This window comes from Bidens hawaiensis, unplaced genomic scaffold (assembly GCF_021521415.1).
Source record: "Bidens hawaiensis isolate Kalapana, Puna unplaced genomic scaffold, B.hawaiensis_p1.1 tig00031492_1, whole genome shotgun sequence".
Classification (NCBI taxonomy): Eukaryota; Viridiplantae; Streptophyta; class Magnoliopsida; order Asterales; family Asteraceae; genus Bidens; species Bidens hawaiensis.
This window is the reverse complement of record NW_027495316.1, coordinates 63,516-79,600: the sequence shown is the minus strand read 5'-3', so window position 1 is coordinate 79,600 and position 16,085 is coordinate 63,516. Positions and strand designations below refer to the sequence as shown.

General features: G+C 34.9%; 1 pseudogene; it reads right to left on the bottom strand.

The window, feature by feature from the left end:
* Positions 1-8,166: 8,166 nt before the first annotated feature.
* Positions 8,167-9,476, bottom strand: LOC143582203 (uncharacterized; annotated as a pseudogene).
* Between the last annotated feature and the right edge of the window lie 6,609 nt (positions 9,477-16,085).

Sequence of the window (16,085 nt, the reverse complement as noted above, 5' to 3'; positions counted from 1 at the left end):
TCCAAAATGTCGATTGTCAAAGATACACTTCTACCATTCAACGACAAGGGGATTCTAGGCTATTTGATTATGAGAGTCTTTAGGAGAGTTTCAAACTCCATGAGGAAGATTTTTCCGAAGAAATTTTGTCGTTGATTTATAATCAACAGTTGTCAAAAGAATTTGTACCTACACCTAAAGATCCTGTGTCAATTCCCTAAGATAGACCAGATCATGTTCAATCTGATGACATGCCAGAGACTACTCCTGTTTTTGATGACAACAGTGAATCAGATGAGGAGATAATCGAAGCTATTTCTCCTACCATCATTGCTGCTGAAGAGAATGAGAACAATCTCCAACCTGAAGTGTCAGTATCTATAGAGGTGGTGCCAAGAACTTTATCCTATCATCCTGAGTATAACATCATAGGAGATTTGAATACTGGAGTTCAAACGAGACGTCAAATTGATCAAAATCTTCAGTGTTTGTATTCTAATGTTTCTCCTCTGCAAAATCAATTCTCATTTAAGTGTTTTATTTCTCAGGTTGAGCCGAAAACTTATAAAGAGGCCCTAACTGAAGAAAGCTGGGTCAATGCCATGCAAGAGGAGTTTATGCAGTTTGGGGTCTGGAAATTGGTTGACTTACCTGAAGACAAGAAGTAGATTAATACCAAATGGGTATTCAAGTGAAAACGGGATGAGAATGGAATCATTGTTAGAAACAATGCAAGACTTGTTGTTCTGGGTTTTAATCAGAGAGAAGGTATCGATTACAACGAGGTTTATGCATCAGTTGCAAGGCTAGAGGCTATTCGGATCTTTCTAGCATTTGCTTCTTGGAATGGTTTTAAAGTTTATCAGTTGGATGTGAAGTCAGTATTCCTTAACGGGAAGATTAGTGAAGAAGTCTATGTGGGACAACCACCGGGGCTTGTCGATCCGATCCACAAAGACAAAGTGTATCTCCTTGATAAAGCCCTATATGGTCTCCATCAAGCCCCGATAGCTTGGTATGAGACATTGTCCCAGCATCTTTTGAACAACGGCTTTATCAGAGGAACCGTTGATTGTACACTTTCCACCAAGTCTGTTGATGGACATCTACTGATCGTGCAGATATACGTCAATGATATCATCTTTGGGTCGACAAACGATGTTCTGTGCAAGCAGTTTGAAGAAGTAATGAAGAAAAAGTTTGAAATGAGTGCTACGGGGGAGATGAAATTCTCTCTTGGACTTCAAGTTGAACAAATGTCAGATGGTATCTTCATTCATCAGACCAAGTATGTCAATGATGTATTGATGAAGTTCAACATGACTGATGCATCGGCAATCAGTACTCCTCTACCATTGAATCATGGTATCAGTCTTGATCCCAACGGGGAGAAGGTTGACCAAACTTTATACCGATTCATTATAGGCTCATTGATGTATTTAACTGCTTCTCGGCCAGACATCATGTATGCTACCTGTTTGTGTTCCCCATATTTGTCAAATCCGAAGGTTTCGCATCTTATGATCGTCAAAAGAATTCTACACTATCTCAAGAGATGTCCGAGGGTCGGTCTCTAGTATCCAAAAGACAATGAGTTTGTGTTGAGGGCTTATTCTGATTCAGATTATGGAAGCTGTAAACTGAATGCCAAATCTACAACGGCAGGGTGTCAGTTCTTCGGCAAGCGACTTGTCACCTGGCAATGCAAGAAACAAACCACGGTTTCATTGTCTACCTGTGAAGCTGAGTATGTAGCTGCCTCCAGTTGCTGCTCTTAGGTTCTTTGGATACAATAACAGATGCGGGACTACGGTTTGAATTTTCTTACTACCCCTATCTTCGTAGATAATAGTGCAACTATATCAATAACTAAGAATCCGGTAAATCACTCTAACACTAAGCATATTGAGATAAGGTATCACTTCATTCATGATTGCTACGAAAAGAAGTTGATTACCGTACACAAAATTCACACAGATGAACAAAAAGCAGATCTTTTCACCAAAGCTTTTAATAAGTCACGATTTCAATACTTATTAAAACTAAATGGTTTAAAAGTTTTGGGCGGTGTTATAAGGGGGTTACCGAGATTACAGGTGTGTTAGATACCTAGTGATCCTAAACATCAGAGTCAAAATTTTCTTTTGTAAATAGTTTTTCATACAGTTTTTGATTTTAGGGGAAGAAAATTTCAAGAAAAACCAAAAACATTGAAAATTTTGAAAAAGCCAAAAACAGTAAAAATTCAAAAAATATCAAAAACATTAAAAATGTTGCTCCTCAGAAAATGAGTTTTTGAAGGAAAAAAGGGAAGATGATAGTACATTGATCATCTGGTTTCAAATCCAGTAAAATGTAGGCATAAAAGGCTGAGTGCTTAAATGTATTGGTGCATTGGTAGGCCTTTAAAACAAACAAGTAAGGTATGGGGTGGTATACAAATTCAGGATCTATGATATGATCGTTTATTTACAATGGGATGGTATATAAAGTCAACATATTTCAATGAATAAAATAGGATTTATAGCTACACAAATTGTTGAGAACGATTCTAAATCTGGTCCAAGACGAACTACCGTAGGGGTTTTATTAAAACCCTTGAATTTTGAATATGGTAAAGTAGCTCCTGGGTGGGGAACGACCCCTTTGATGGGCGTCGCAATGGCTCTATTTGCGGTATTTCTATCTATTATTTTAGAGATTTATAATTCTTCCGTTTTATTGGATGGAATTTCAATGAATTAGATTTATAAGAACCCTCAAGTCCTAGCTTTTAAATAAAAAATGAATCCTTTAGAGCTCGGATTTCTAGCTAATTTGATTTTGGTAGTTCGATCGTGGAATTTCTTTGTTTCTGTATTTCTGGAATATGAGTGTGTGACTTGTTATAATTGATCCTATTGATAGTACAGAGAATGGGTCTGTCATCTTGATAGAGATGGTTCTCCTTCGTCGGATATTTATTCTAGTATCTGGAACACGGAATATATGAAATAGATTAAGAAATATTTAAACTATGATTCATACTTAATATTCAAACCTCGCGGCCAGACTCCAAAAAATTTCCAAGAATTAGAATTTATAAATATAAATCGAAATTGTTTCTTCTTTCAAATTTCAAAAGCCTTTTTATACTTATTTTGACTCAAATATAAATCTTTCTTCGGATTTTTGGTTATTATCTATTCGTGGAATAAGCGATGATCCGATGGTTCTTACTCAGGGAATCTTTGGGCATAACTTAGTATTTTTATTGTATCATCGTGGTTCTAGTATGAATATATGGTTTGAATCGATTCATAGGGTCTTAACAAGAGAATTCCTATAAATAATAAATAAAACAAATATAATAAAAATGATAGACAAAAACAAATCAAATAAAAAGAAAAAATAGGGAAGAGATAATTCAAGAGGCCCGTAAGGATCAAGATAAAGACAACTGAGCCAACTTGATATTTTGGTATTATCGCCACAAAGAAGAAGAAGAACTTTCAGATTTTTTTTATTCTTATCTTCATAGCAGATTGAATCGGAAAGTAAGAAGTTTCAAACTTTCTATTAAATATCCGTTCCAACTAGTATTTGGGTGTTTTTGCTTGAGCTGTACGAGATGAAAGTCTCATATACAGTTCTCAGAGGGGGGATCGCACCTATCTCAATAAAGTTTATGATTGGTTTGAAGAGCGTCTCGAGATTCAGGCGATTGCGGATGATATATCTAGTAAATATGTTCCTCCTCATGTAAACATATTTTATTTTCTAGGGGGGATTACGCTTACTTCTTTTTTAGTACAAGTGGCTACAGGATTTGCTATGACCTTTTACTACCATCCGACCATTACTGATGCTTTTGCTTCTGTTCAATACATAATGACTGAAGCTAATTTTGGTTGGTTAATCCGATCAGTTCATCGATGGTCGGCAAGTATGATGGTCCTAATGATGATCCTACATGTATTTCGTGTATATCTCATCGGTGGATTTAAAAAACCGCGTGAATTAACTTGGGTGACAGGTGTGGTTCTGGCTGTATTGACTGCAACTTTTGGTGTAACTGGTTATTCTTTACCTTGGGACCAAATTGGTTATTGGGCCATGAAAATTGTAACGGGTGTACCTGACGCTATCCCTGTAATAGGATCACCTTTGGTAGAATTATTGCGCGGAAGTGCTAGTGTGGGACAGTCCACTTTGACTCGTTTTTATAGTTTACATACTTTTGTATTGCCACTTCTTACTGCCGTATTTATGTTAATGCACTTCCCAATGATACGTAAACAAGGTATTTCTGGTCCTTTATAGATACATAGAATATATTTCATAGATATTTTGAATTCATCATTTATCACTTGGGGTAGGAACTATTGTATTTTATTGCTATAAGTATGGATTATTGAAAAGAATAAGACATGTATATGGATATTTCCTTTGAACTCCACAATATTTTTGATTTGGCATCAATAGTTGAAGGGATTTTTCCGAAGATAAAATGGATTATGGGAGTGTGTGACTTGAACTATTGATTGGTCTGTGCAGATATGTGCCTTTTTTCTATTTATTTATCTGCCACGTTTGAATTCACAACCAAATGTGTCTTTGTTCCAACCATCACGTAAGCCCATACGGAGGATAGGCTGGTTCGCTTAAAGAAAATCTTTTCTATGATCAGATACGAATCATGTCATACATGAGTAGGCTCCGTAAGATCTAGTTCACTTAACTTCAGATTATTTAATAGTATAGTATAAAATGCATTCATTTCCTCTGCATTGGCGCAATCTATGATACTATCGGAGTAAAAAAGGGGTCTAAAGAAGAACAGAGACTGGGCTGTATTAGTAACAAGTAAATCCTTTGTGTGTTTATAAAAGGTCTCTAAAAATTTTGGGGATAAACACCAATCCTAAGGTCTGAGATGACCCAAAAAGCAATTGATCAGATCACGATCTAGTTTATAAGCCTACTTGGGTATTGAGTATTTATTTGTAAGAACTTCATTTTTTGCACTTGATAGTTTCAACTCCAGAAAAAAGAATCCAGTCAAATTTTTATTTTACTTACATAAAAGCATCTATATATCGTATATACGGGTGTCTAGATAACATTTATATGAATTCAGTTAGTTCTTTTTATTCTTGCTCGAGCCGGATGATGAAAAATGATCATGTACGGTTCCTCTGGGGGATGGATCTATAAGAATTCACCTATCCCAATAACAAAAAAACCTAACTTGAATGATCCTGTATTAAGAGCTAAATTGGCTAAAGGTATGGGTCATAATTATTACAGGGAGCCCGCATGGCACAACGATCTTTTATATATTTTTCCGGTAGTAATTCTAGGTACTATTGCATGTAACGTAGGATTAGCGGTTCTAGAACCATCAATGATTGGTGAACCGGCAGATCCGTTTGCAACTCCTTTGGAAATATTACCCGAATGGTATTTCTTTCCCGTATTTCAAATACTTCGTACAGTACCCAATAAATTATTGGGTGTTCTGTTAATGGTATCAGTACCCGCGGGATTATTAACAGTACCCTTTTTAGAGAATGTTAATAAAATCCAAAATCCATTTCGTCGTCCAGTAGCGACAACCGTATTTTTGATTGGTACTGCAGTGGCCCTTTGGTTGGGTATTGGTGCAACATTACCTATTGATAAATCCCTAACTTTAGGTCTTTTTTAAATTGATTCAATTGTGAAATAAAATATCACGACGTATGTATCTAGGGAACAGTCGCTTCAAAGTTCCCTAGATACATCTATTCAATTAAATTATGAATCTATGTAGATTCCGAATATATTAATTGTCCTAAAGATTCAAAACCTATTTTCGTTTCTGCCCTTTTCTAAATTATAAAAAAAATATGAAAAAAATTCAATGGGTTTAAAACGGATTTTTCGGTAAATCAATACGAAATTTTTTTCTAGAATCCCTAAAATTTGTTTGACATCTTCTATGCGAAAATGTTCCATTTTCATAAGATCTTCTTGACTGTTATTTAAAAGGTCCAATAATGTATATATCTTGGACCTTTTGAGGCAATTATAGATTTTGGGAGGCAATTCTGATTGGTCAATAAAATTCGATTTCAATGCCATTTTTTTTTCTTTTTTGTTAGTTTAGCCAATTTATCATAAAAGGTAAAAGGGGGTAAAGGAACTATGTGTTGATTGTCCTCTAAATTGAAATTTTCTTCTTTGGTATGTAAAAAGGGAATCAATAAATCAATCAAATTCCGGGAGGCTTCGTGAAGTGCTTCTTTAGGAGTTAAACTTCCATTTATCCATATTTCGAGAAATAGTATCTCTTTGTTACCATTTTCATAGGAATGAATACTATGATTCGCATTTCGAATAGGCATGAATACAGGATCTATAGGATAACTTCCATCTTGAAAGGTATTTGGAGCTTTTATAAGATATCCGCGATTCTTCTCTATTTATAATCCAATAACCAACTCAATGGGTTCCGTTAAGCTAGCTATATGCTGTGTATTATTGACAATTTCTACATAAGGCGGTAAGATGATATCTTGAGCAGTTACATATCCAGGGCCCTGACACAAATAGACGCCTCACAAGTTCCATAGAGATTACTTCTCAATACGATTTCTTTCAAATTCATTAAAATTTCATGTGCTGATTCTTGAATACCCATTATGGTAGAATATTCGGGTGAGATTTTCTCAGATTTTGCGCATGTGATACATGTTCCTTCGATTTCTCCAAGCAAAGCTCTTCGCATCGCAATGCCTATTATGTCTGCTTGACCTTTCATAAGTGGAGATAGAATAAAGCGCCCATATAAAAGACGCTTACTGTCTGCTGCTGATTCAACACACTTCCACTGTAGTGTCCGAGTAGATACTGTTTTTTTCTCTCGAACCATAATAATATTATTTGATTTGATCATTGAATCATTTATTTCTCTTGCTATTGAAATCTCTTCAATTTTTTCCTACACACGTCTTTTTTCGAGGGTCTACAGCCATTATGTGGCATAGGGGTTACATCCCGTACGAAAGTTAATAGTATACCACTTCTGCGAATAGCTCGTAATGCTGCGTCTCTTCCGAGACCGGGACCTTTAATCATGACTTCTGCTCGTTGCATACCTTGATCTACTACTGCACGAATAGCATTTGCTGCTGCAGTTTGAGCAGCAAACGGCGTCCCTCTGCTTGTACCTTTGAAGCCACAAGTACCAGCAGAGGACCAAGAAACCACTCGCCCTCGTACATCTGTAACAGTCACAATGGTATTATTGAAACTTGCTTGAATATGAATAACCCCCTTTGGTATTTTATGTATACTCTTACGTGAACTAGTACGTCCACGTGAACTCTTTTTCTGTATAGCTTTTGCCATATTTTATCATCTCATAAATTTAAGTCAGATATATATGGATATATCCATTTCATGTAAAAAAAGATCCCCCTTCTTATTTGTATATTGGGTCTTTAACGAGTCTTATTATCCTTGTCTTTGTTTATGTCTTGAGTTGGAACAAATTACTATAATTCATCCCCGACGACGGATTAGTCGACATTTTTCACAAATTTTACGAACAGAAGCTCTTATTTTCATATTTGCCACTCCTTACTTTAATTTTGAATCCATTTCTTGGAAGAAAATAAGTTTCTTGAAATTTTCGATTTCAAATCGTATTTCCACGAAAGAAATAGTGAAAACACCTAATCTTTCGAATCTTTGTTGCGGAGTAGATATATTATATGACCTCTGGTTGAATCATAACGACTTACTTCAATTTTGACTCTATCTCCTGGCAATATTCTTATAAAACTACGTCGGATCTTTCCTGAAACATAACCTAGAATCATATCTTCATTATCTAAACGAACCCGGAACATGCCGTTGGGAAGCGATTCAGTAATTAAACCTTCATGAATCCATTTTTGTTCTTTCATTCCAGGTAAAACCTCTTTGAAGTATCAACTAGTGGAGGAAGAACCCTATTAGACAACCCACCCCTTATCTTTTCTTTTTCACAAAAAAGAAGTTTCCTATTCAATTCGGATATTAGAAAGATTACCATATATAACACAAAATTTCTCCGCCTATTCTTTCTAGTCGAGCCTCTCGGTCTGTCATTATACCCTGAGAGGTAGAAAGAATTACAACTCCCATCCCACCTAAAATTCTAGGAATTCTTTGATAGTTAGAATAGATTCGGAGACCCGGCTGACTTATCCGTTTTAAATTTAAAAGATTTCGATAAGTACTTTTCCTATTCCTTCTATGTCGTAGGGTTAAAACCAAAAAATATTTGTTGTTTTCTCGATGTTTTCTCACGTTTTCGATAAAACCCTCTCGTAAAAGTATTTTAACAATACTTTGGCTGATATTAGTAGATGCTACTCGAACCACGCTTTTTCTATAGATATCGGCATTTCGTATAGAGGTTATTATGTCAGAAATAGTATCACTACCCATGATTAATTAAAATGATTGGTGCCTCCAAATTTGGATATAATCAACATGCTTTTTTACGTATTTTTTTTAGAAATTATGAATATTCATTTTGAAAGGTATATACGTGAGACAAAATCTACTAAATGAATCTTAATCTATTTATTTTAAATACCCTACTATAACCTATAACCATATCGTGGTCTCGTTTTATAATACCTCGAGAGCTAATGAAACTATTTTAGTAAAATTGAACTGTCTCAATTCTCGGGCAATCGCACCAAAAACTCGAGTTCCTTTTGGATTTCCTTCTTGATCAATCACAACTGCAGCATAGTCATCATATCGTATTATCATACCGTTGTCACGTTTAAGTTCTTTACAAGTACATATAAATACAGCTCTGACCACTTCTGATCTTTCTAGAGGCATGTTTGGAACTGCGTCTTTGATCACAGCAAAAATAACGTCACCATTATGAGCATATCGACGATTGCTAGCTCCTATGATTAGAATACACATCAATTCTCGAGCCCCGCTGTTATCTGCTACATTCAAATGGGTCTGAGGTGAATCATATCATTTTATTTATTTATTTATTTTGATCTGTTTTTTACAATACAAAGTTCGAAGAAAAAAAGAAATATTATTTGTTCAAAAAAATAAACTTGCACCCGCTATTTTTAAGGCCTATTTCTTTTTTATCTCGAAATAATGAATTGAGCTCGTATAGGCATTTTAGACGCTGCTATTGAAATAACCCTTCTGGCTATATTTTCTGTTACTCCACCCATTTCATAAAGGATTCGACCTGGTTTAACAACAGCTACCCAATATTCGGGAGAGCCTTTACCTGAACCCATACGTGTTTCAGCGGGCCTTACTATAACTGGTTTATCTGGAAATATACGGACCCATATTTTTCCACTGCGACGTGCATTTCGTGTCATTGCTCGTCGACTCGCTTCTATTTGTCTAGATGTGATCCAAGCGGGTTCAAGTGCCTGAAGAGCGTATTTACCAAAACAAATACTATTACCTCGATAAGACATTCCCTTCATTCTTCCTCTATGTTGTTTACGAAATCTGGTTCTTTTGGGGTTATAGTTGATGGTTTTTTTTGAATTCCATCTCTACTACAGAACCGGACGTGAGAGTTTCTTCTCATCCAGCTCCTCGCGAATAAATCAATTCAAATTCAAGATTTTGAATTCAATTCAGATAGAAAATAATTTGAATTAACTTTAATAAGTAATATATTGAATCATGGATTTCATTTAATCTAGATTAAATATATTATAATTTGTATATCTTGTTTTTATCGATAACTAAATATAAATATATTAAATAACTATTTTTTTTATATTTATCTATTTTTTATTTATCTATTTTAGAATGTTTTATAATGTTAAAACAAATCTTTCTTTTGTTTTACTCTTTATCGTATTGGATTGACCCAATTTTAGCAATCCAAGAAAATAAAGTTTTCGCGGGCGAATATTTACTCTTTCAACTTCTATTTCAGTTCTCTCATTAGTTCATAATTTTTCCGAATAGATGAATTGATCTCTGGCCAGTTCCGCCATCCCGATCAATGAATCATTCGAATTCTTTTTCACTAAAATCTTTTGAATTCACAGGTTCCATCGTTCCCATCGCTTCTTAATTAATGGTTAGGTTTGAATTCTACAACGGAGCTATTAGTTTTTGACTCAATATTCTTAGTCTTTATTGGCTCGAAGCTCTTTATTTTTTGTTCGATGAGCAGATCCATTTAATGATGAATCTGTATTGATGCTTTATTACGCAGAGTTTTTCTGAGATGACTCATAGACCTTACATATTGGAATTCTATATCTATATCATCAATATTCTTTGTTCTTTCTTTCTCCCATCCTTCCATTTATCCATACCCTTTCTTTTTGATTTCGATTGACAACTTAGAAATTTTTTTAATAAAAAAGATTTCAGTTGCTGCAACAATATGACCAATATATCATATCTTGACTGGTTCTTTGGATCCAGATAATACGAACTGATGAGTTGGTTATTACTTCTATAGTTATATGTTTATACTATAAGGCTGGCTTTTTATACTAACCCTCAAAAAACCAACGAGTCAGACACTAAGCATAGCAATTTTATCAAAAGATTCATTGAATTTTTATTAAACTCTATAGAATTATAATTGTTCGTTTTTTTATTGAACATAAAAAAAAGAATAAACGAATTTATCATTTTCCATCGCTGGATAGAATGCAAAGGGAAATAAAGGTTTATTATCCACCTTCTATAAATATCCAAATTTTTATGCCTAATACCCCATAGATTGTTCGAATTGTATATGAACAATAATCAATTTTAGCTCGAATGGTTTGTAGTGGAACCCTACCCTCTCTGATCCATTCAACACGCGCAATTTCTTTTCCGTCGATACGTCCTGCAATTTGCACTTGAATTCCTTTTGTATCTGCTTGTTCAGTTAATTCTATAGCCTTTTTCATCGCTTTGCGAAAAGAAACTCTATTTTTTAATTGTCCGGCTATAAATTCTGCAAGAATATTAGGGTTTCCATAAGGCTTTTCAATTCGTTTGATAGCAATGTTAAGTTTTCGATTTACAGAATGAAATTCTTTTTGTAAATTCATCTGTAATTCTTCGATTCCTCGGGGTCGACTTTCAATTAATATTTTTGGAAATCCCATACAGATTATGATTTGGATTAGGTCGATTCTTTTTTGAATCTCTGTACGTGCAATTCCCTCGACGCTAGAAGATGTTTTCGTATTTTTTTGTACATAATTCTTGATATAATTTCTTATTTTTTTATCTTCTTGCAGACCCTCAGAATAATTTTTTGGTTGTGCGAACCAAAGGGAATGATGACCTTGGGTTGTACCAAGTCTGAAACCAATTGGATTTATTTTTTGTCCCATGTTCCCCCATTGCTATACATATCATAATACGACATAGTTGTATCCTTTTTTTTCCATTTAGCTTTTTGTGACCATGTAATAGAGTCGGTATCTATATATTCATCTAAGGATATATCTTTCATTACAATAGTTACATGGCAGGTCGGTTTTTGTATCGCAAAACTACACCCGCGAGCTCGATGTTTTAATCTCTTTATGATCGTACCTTTATTTACTTCGGCTTTACTAATAACTAAATTGGCTTCACTCGAACCCATATTGGAACTAGCATTTGCTGCTGCCAAATAAACTAATTTAAAAATGGGATAACATGCTCGATAAGGCATGAGTTCTAATATCATAAGTGTTTCTTCGTAGGAACGCCCCCGAATTTGATCAATTACTCTTCGCGCTTTGTGAGAAGACATAGATATATGTTGACCTAAAGCGTATACTTCTGTTGTTCTCTTATTTAACATAAAACTCGTCTCCTACTAATCAATGACAGATATCTATATATATTATTATACATAAACAAATGTTTTTTAACGACTAGATCTATTATCGCTTTTTGCATGTCCTCGGAAATTTAAAGTAGGCGCAAATTCTCCTAATTTGTGTCCTACCATACGATCTGTTATATAAATAGGTAAATGTTCCTATCCATTATGGATAGCAACAGTATGGCCCACCATTATGGGTATAATGGTAGATGCCCGGGCCAGGTTATTATTATTTCTTTTTCTTCTTTTGTGTTAAGCTTATTTATTTTTTTTTAATAAATTATTCGCTACAAAAGGATTTTTTTTAGTGAACGTGTCACAGCTTCCTCCTATTTTTTTTTTAAGATGAAGAAAGAAATTCTATTTTCTCTCCTATTTATTACGGCGACGAAGAATCAAATTATCACTATATTTATTCCTTTTTCGACTTCTTTTTCCAAGTGCAGGATAACCCCAAGGGGTTGTGGGTTTTTTTCTACCAATTGGGGCCCTCCCTTCACCACCCCCATGTGGATGGTCTACAGGGTTCATAACTACTCCTCTTACTACAGGGCGCTTACCTAGCCAACGCTTAGATCCGGCTCTACCCAAACTTTTCTGGTTCACCCCAACATTCCCCACTTGTCCAACTGTTGCTGAGCAGTTTTTGGATATCAAACAGACCTCCCAGAAGGTAATTTTAATGTGGCCGATTTCCCTTCTTTTGCAATCAGTTTCGCTACAGCACCCGCTTCTCGAGCTAATTGTCCACCCTTTCCAAGTGTGATTTCTATGTTATGTATGGCTGTGCCTAAGGGCATATCAGTTGAAGTAGATTCTTCTTTTTTATCAATCAAAATCCCTTCCCAAACTGTACAAGCTTCTTCCAAAGCATACGGCTTTCTGGATGTAGATGGTGATATCTATACAGATGGATCTTATATATATGGTATAATGAAGTACCACATGGGTGGATATATAGGAATCAAAATCTGCCGAATCACTCATTTTATGATCTTCTACATACTAGGTCTTCCCGTTCCATCATCTGGCTTATGTTCTTCATGTAGCACTCAGACCGAATGACTCTATGAAATTACGTTGATACTTCCACATATTATGGGTATCGTAGGAGACATATCTATTTTTCCCCCGGGGAATCTTTAGAATTACCACTGCTTAGCTTTCAATTACCATCAAATTAAATGTGAATAATCCGTCCTCTTCTCTTTGAAAGAAGGGGCGCTTCCGGTTCTGTCGGTGCTTGAAACAATTTTGTCTTCTCCATATTACTATATCTCTAGAGTCAATAATTTTATACGAGGAACTACTGAACTCAATCACTTGCTGCCATTACTCTTCAGTTTTCTGTTGAGGTCTGTCCTGTAGAGGTACTCAAATTGGATCAGTGATCGATTTCTAGGTTTTGTCGTAAACCTAATTGGTTACTTCCAATTACGTAAATCAATAGTTCAAACCGCACTCAAAGGTAGGGCATTTCCCATTTTTATAGGAACTTCTGTACCAGAAACAATGGTATCTCCAATTATAGCCCCCTTGGGATGTAAAATATATCTCTTCTCACCATCCCTATAGTGTATGAGACAAATCTATGCATTTCGATTCGGGTCGTATTCTATGGTTACGATTCTACCATATATGTCTTTTTCATTCCGTCGAAAATCTATTTTACGGTATAGACGCTTATGACCTCCCCCTCTATGCCCTGCAGTAATGATTCCTCTGGCATTACGACCTTTACCACAATGATGCTGTCCATAGATCAAATTATTTCGTGGATTGGATTTCACTTGAGTGTCTACGGTTCCATTGCGTGTGCTCGGGGTAGAAGTTTTGTATAAATGTATCGCCATGCTATTAAGTATTTTGATTTAAGTTATTTTCTTTCTAAGAGGTGGAATAGAATAACCCGGTTGAAGCGTAATGATCATACGTCTGTAATGCATTGTCTGTCCCATAATGGGTCCCATTCTTCTAGCCTTTCCCAAAGTCGATGACTATTCATCGCGATTACCTTGACACCAAAGAAGAGTTCGACCCAATGCTTTATTTCTGTCCTAGTTGATCCTGATTCGACATTAGAAGTATATTGATTTTTCCCCAATAACCAAATACTTTTGTCTGTGAATACTGCATACCTGATTCCATCCATAAATCGATTTGATTCCCTATGAGTTCTAGTCTCAATAAGACTACTAATTCTTACTGTTCATATAGTATGATATGAATATACCACATCAATTCGTTATGTATGGATGATGAGATTTCATTGATACAGAGCTAATTCCAATAGACTTATTGGAGGGTCCCATTGGCGTGCATCCAGTAAGTGATATAAACTTAAATTGCCAAATTGATAGGGTGTTAGTTTCTAATAAAAGTCTTGATAATGATGGAAGAAATGTAATAGCTGGTCATACTCAAGCCTTTTAATCAGAATGATTGTTTAAATTTGTTAAAACATAGTTATAGTAAGTGGTTAACGCTTCAACAGTGTATGGTTTTATGGCCTTAAATCCTGTATTGATGGGATACTTTAAGGTTCCTAGATCCATTGGGTCTCTATGCGATTTATCATTTGGGTATTCATTTTGATGAATATTTAAACAAGCTCTAAAAAGCAAACCCGCAGATAAAAATGCTTTATATGTCATTAAACTTGATCACACAAGTACTTAGGTACTAAATTCATTACTGACTTGACCAAAATCCGCTGTTAGACACACGTCCCCTTGCTCGCGTCTTATTACCATTAAGAAATGGACCACAAGGGACACAGCGTTTGCAAGCCGACAGATGAAATCGTGCATACTCATCCATGGTAAAGGACCTTAGGGTATTGCTTGGTAACGGTGGTATATCTTGTAGTGGGGATTATTTGCTGATATGCTTAAAATAAAAGTCATTTTATCTTTTGATTCTAAGGTTTATGTCAAGTTGAGGTGACTATGTAAAAATCAAATTACATTTGAATCAAGATTAGAACTGATAAATCCTGATATCTTGTGCTTAATTGAACCAATTAAATATATCATAGAAGTTCCTGAATCATTTGTTTAAAAGGTTTAGGTGGACAACAATACTAATGACTGACTTAACACCAGCCATAATAAACGCTGAAAAGAAAACTGTGATGGAAGGGCAATTTGGTCAATATGATTTTTTGCTCAAACTCACAAAACATGTGAATTCTATATTGATTTCTAGTTTCTATTTTTCTATATTTGTCCCTTTTGAAAAACCAAAAAGATTTTCTTTCTGATTTAGTTTTTGACTTTTGATGTGCGGGTGAACTATCTCTTTGGGTTTTTCATTGGACAATAAATCTTGCCAAGTTTTATCAAATCAAAATATCAAAACGCTTATTTGTTTTACTCAAGGTCATTAATTTGGACTTGGTAAAAGTGTGTTTTTTTTCAAACATAGCTTATTTAAGTTATTCGTATAATGTACAAGGACATTAATTTGCACTTGGAACATTACATTGGTGTGAATTGGACATGAGAACAGTGCTGTGTATGACATGCTTATGCAACGTATGAGAATTGAGACTTATACGCCACATAAGTTATGCGCCGTATAAGTGTCACACTTATACGCCGCATATGTTCATGTGTATATATAAGATGTTATACGCCGCATATGCCACTTATACGCTTGACTGTCTGAATACTCTCTATCTTGATTCACTATTTCTCATAATCCTTTGCTGAACTATTGATTGATTGATACTTGTTTTTGGTGATCTACACACCAACGCAAATCGGAAAGGTGAGATGTTGTTTCAAATCTGGTGATGAACAGTAATATGGTTCCGTATAAGTCAAAATTGATGAATATACACTAGTTTTGAACCAGATAATGTTCATAATAAAGTCGGTTTTGTTAATACGAGTGTTATGGCAACAGTTAATTGGACTGTAATGGGTTCTTAGTGATAGATCTGAAAATTCATACATATCCATTAATATATTTTGTAGTTTGACCTGTTGAATGTGTATATTTGATAAAATTGAATTCAAAATTGCAATAGACGAATTTAAACAATGAATGTTTGATAGCTGTTATGGTCAACTTATTTGCAGATTTGAAGTTTTGATTTTGGTCAAAACTAGGACTTATACGCCGTATAAGTTTAAACTTATACGGAGTATAAGTTATGCGTTGACCATTATTATTTGACTAGACTTATACATTATACAAAATTATACGTTAGTTTGGGCTTATACGTTCAATCAAACATATACGTTGG